This window comes from Chiloscyllium plagiosum, chromosome 39 (assembly GCF_004010195.1).
Source record: "Chiloscyllium plagiosum isolate BGI_BamShark_2017 chromosome 39, ASM401019v2, whole genome shotgun sequence".
Classification (NCBI taxonomy): domain Eukaryota; kingdom Metazoa; phylum Chordata; class Chondrichthyes; order Orectolobiformes; family Hemiscylliidae; genus Chiloscyllium; species Chiloscyllium plagiosum.
Genome location: NC_057748.1, coordinates 15,970,435 through 15,975,052, shown reverse-complemented (window position 1 = coordinate 15,975,052; position 4,618 = coordinate 15,970,435).

Below are 4,618 nucleotides of genomic sequence, written 5' to 3'. Positions count from 1 at the left end.
CTGCCAGCACCCAGCCCATATCCCTCCAAACCCTTCCTAATCATGTACCCATCCAGATGCCTTTCAAATGTTGTAATTGTACCAGCCTCCACCACGTCCTCTGGCAGTTCATTCCATACATGTGCCACCCTCTGCTTGAAAAGGTTGCCCCTTAGATCACTTTCAAATTTTTCCATTCTCACCCTAAACCTATGCCCTCTAGTTCTAGTCTCCCCCACCCCAGGGAAAAGACCTTGTCTATTTACCCCTTATAAGATCATCCCTCAGCCTCCGATGCTCCAGGGAAAACAGCCCCAGCCTGTTCAGCCTCTCCCTATAACTCAAATCCTCCAAACCTGGCAACATCCTTGTAAATCTTTTCTGAACCCTTTCAAGTTTCACAACATCTTTCCAATAGGATGGAGATCAGAATTGCACGCAATATTCCAACAGTGGCCTGCATTTGGCCCATATCCCTCGAAACCTTTCTGAAATAACTGCATAGAGGCTACATTCCTGTCACCAAGTCACCCTTTATTTACACGTGCCAGGAGGAAGTGAGGATTGCAGATGCTGGAGATCAGAGCCAAAAAGTGTGGTACTGGAAAAGTACAGCCGGTCAGGCAGCATTCAAGGATCAAGGGAATCGACGTTTCAGGCATAAGGGCCATACTTTTTGACTTTATTTACCAGTGCACCGTACATGGATCCTGACCAGCTGGCTCAGAGCCAGTCCTTCGAGTGGTGAGACTCTCTGTCACTCCTGTTTATCTCTGTCAGCCAGGGCTTCCTGTTTGGCCCTGGTTAACAACCTCAGTTAGGGATCTCATACTCAACTCGATCCACCTAGCCAACCTTTTCCCAATCACACTTTCCTATTCATGTACCTGTCCAAATGTCTTTTAAATGTTATAACTGTACCTGCATCTACTACTTCCTCTGGCAGCTCATTCCACACACAACCACCCTTTGTGTGAAAACACCGCCTCAAGTCCCTTTAAACCTTTCTCCTCTCACCTTAAACTATGCCCTCTGGTTTTGAACTTCCCCCTTACTGTAGGGAAAAGACCTTTGCTTGTCACCTTATCTATACACTTCATGATTTTATAAACTACTATACAGTTACCCCTCAGCCTCCAAACACTCCAAGACAAAACTGCCAGCATATCCGGCCTCTCCTTATAACTCAGATCCTCCAGCCCCAGTAACATCTTTGTAAATCTTTTCCGCACCTTTTCCAATTTAGTCATATCTTTTCTATACCGGGTCGACCAAAACTATACACCGTACTCCAAATGTGGCCTCACCACTGTCCTGCACAGCTGCACATATAGTCAACGCTCTGACCGATGAATACAAGCTGGATGCTTGAGGAATGCTGGGAGAAGTTAATTTGTTTTGTCAAGTCTGCTAGCACATTGAGATCAGAGTGGTTACCATCCCTTTCCCCTCACATTTTCTTCAAATCGCGTTCGGTGTTCACTGTGAACCACAATGGGGTACGGAGTCCAGAAGCACTTCTTCCCTCTCTTTATAGAATCACAGAGATTTACATCTCTGAAGGAGACTAGTTACCAATTGTGTTTGCTCTCTGCTACAACGTTGACATTTACAACTCCTCCAGTTCTCCTACATCATCCTGCATTTTGCTTTCCCCTTTCAACATTTATCTGATTCCTTTTCAACATTACCATTGAATCATGATGGCCTCAACTTGAGGTACAACTTAAGAGTGAAATCACGTTATTGAGATTGAAAGATTCTCACAAATCTTTGCTAAGCATCCCAGAACTGGTTCACCTCCCATGCTCCTGACCCCAAGGATGATTCCTTCATATCCTGATGGGTGGACATGATTTGGAGATGCCAGTGTTGGACTGGGGTGTACAAAGTTAAAAATCAATACCAGGTTATAATCCAACAGGTTTAACTGGAAGCGCTAGCTTTCAGAGCGCCGCTCCTTAATCATTCTGTCTCTAATGGCTTTGTGTGTCGACCCACGGCACATGGACTGCAGTGATTCAAAAAGGCAGCTCACCCCCATCTTCTCAAGGGCCAACTAGGGAACGACATTGATGTCCCATGAGCATAAAACTAAAAAAAAAAATTCTGTGAAATGTCTTGGGGTGTCCTGACATTGTGAAGGCACGACAGAATATAATTTTCTATATTCTTTCTGTGTCTTAACAGGATATCAGTGAGTGTTCAGAAATAGGTGAAGCAGTTACCCTCAGAGAACATTGAGGTGATGTTCACATGGCAGTACTGTCACAGGACTAATGACCCAGGTTGAGAGCACATGGTAGCTGGTAGAGTTTAAATTCAATTTCCAAACTATGGCATTGAAAACTAGTCACAGTAATGGCAATTGGTGTTAGGCTGCTCTACTGGACTGTGGAGACTGCATTGACCAAGGTGGTTATGCAAGTCCAGTGGCATGTCCTCATCTGCCAGAAATAGGAACTGATATTCTGTCAGAGAATTGAGGCACCATTTTTTCCTTTCTGTGACATTGTCTGAAGGAATATCCACCACTGAACAGGGCAGTTTCAGAATGCCTGTTCCCAGGCAGGTGCATGGTATCCTTGTAGCTATGGTCCTAATGCCATGGGTGCTGGATCTCTTGGTGAGCTCTTCCATGACTCATGTGTGGTGAGATGGAGCTAGAATCATGTGAGAAGGGCACTGTTGGGGTGGGTTGGGTACTTAATGATGCGAATTCGGTAAGATACTGTGAGAGGTCTTGCTAGGCTAAACTGTGAGAAAAGCTTCCAATAAGCTGAATGAACCTGCACTTATCCAAAAATAATGTAAGATTCAGCCCAAAGAGTCTATGAATGCATTCTTTCTCTGTGCTCATTTTATAATATTTTCATGTGTTCACAGGTCATGCATATAGAAAAGCCAGGACTTATTGCATATTCCTCAGTGTCCCTGATGGTAATGGGCCTTCTTCTTGATCCACTGTGGTACATGTGGTAATGGGGACAATGCTGTTAGGTATGGAGTGTTAGGACATTGACTCACAAGTGAGACGAGACTGGCATTCGATACCTGAGGTGGGCAGCTGTGCCACCTGGGGAAGAGCTTAGTGATCATGGTGTTGTTTTTCATCTTCTTGGCAATGGAAGACTTGAGAATTGGACATACCATCAAAGAAAGCCCAGAGAGTTAGTCATTACAAATTGGATTGAGGTTATCTCAGATAATTTCATGTAGGCCCCCTCACAGTCTGGCTGTTCCCCTGTCCTCATTTCTGAAGGGTGCCATTGGATCAGTCCATACTTACGGTCAAAGGGCTGCAGTTGTTTGCCATCACCCTCTGCTGGCTGACTGCTCAGCTGTGACAACGCTGCTCCTTTAACAAGGTTATGTTTTCAAGAGGGGTTGTAAGAGGCAGAGGTTCTGAATTATCTGGGATTAGGGACCTAACAGATTCTGCCTAAGGCAACAATTAGGGAGAAGACTTTTCAGTTTTTTTTTTAAAACAATGGGACATTGATAGGGGAGTGGCCAGTTTTCCCAGACTTTTCTAGTTGGTTTAGTTTTACCTGGGGGCCCAGCGAAGCTGCTGGAGTAAAAAGAAGTTTCATGCTTCAGCAGATGATTCCTACTTGATCTTCTCTCTCTCTCTGACATTACTCCCATAAGAACCTTTGTTTGAATTTACCTTTTCTTGACCAAGGGGTGTGTTTATGGGGATGTTGCAGGAAATTGGAGCAGCTCTTTGTTACATTGCAGGGTTTGTGTGGGTTTGGTGGGTTTGGTTTTCAAATCGTTGTTATTCTAAATTGTGATTTATTTTGTTTGTGCTTCCTTTGGTAATGTGTAAGTAAATTCTGTTTTAGCCAAGTGGTCCAACCAGCTGCATCCTTCCTGGGATATTCACCTTACATCTGCCTGAAGCAACGAGAAAGGTTAGGGTCTGGGCTACCTTGTTGAAAATGTTTTGAGGGGATCTGGCCTGGTCCATAACACAAGAAGCTCTGCCACGCATGCCACCATGTATGTTGGAAGGACTTTCAGGCTGGCAATCAATCTGTTTGACCATGTTACATTGGCATGTTCCATGGGCAGCAGCTGAGCTCCTGATCCACAGGTAAGGATGCTTTTGTGTTAAATTCTTTCACTGGATGAGGATGTTGTTGGCTAGGCCAGCATTTATTGCCCATCCTAGAGGACAGTTAAGAGTCCACCACATTGCTGTGGGACTGGAGCTCCCAGGGAGACCAGACCAGGTAAGGATGGCAGTTGCCTCTCCTAAAGGGATTTGGTGAATCAGATGGGTTTTTCCAACAATAGATTCATGGTCATCATAAGACACTTAATCCTGTTTTCTTTCCATTAATTTCAAATTCCAACAACTGCTGCGAGAGGATTGGATCGGCTCAGGCTTGGAGGGCCAAAGGACCTGTTCCTGGGCTGTAAATTTTCTTTAAGTCCCCAGAACAATACCTGGGTCTGCAGATTAACAGACTAGCAATAATACCACTTGGCCATCACCTCCATTATAGAGTCATAGAAGTAAAACAGACCCTTCAGTCCAACTCATCCATGCCAACTAAACATCCTAATTTAATCTAGTCCAATTTGCCAGCACTTGGCCCATATCCCTCTAAACCCTTCCTATTCATATGCC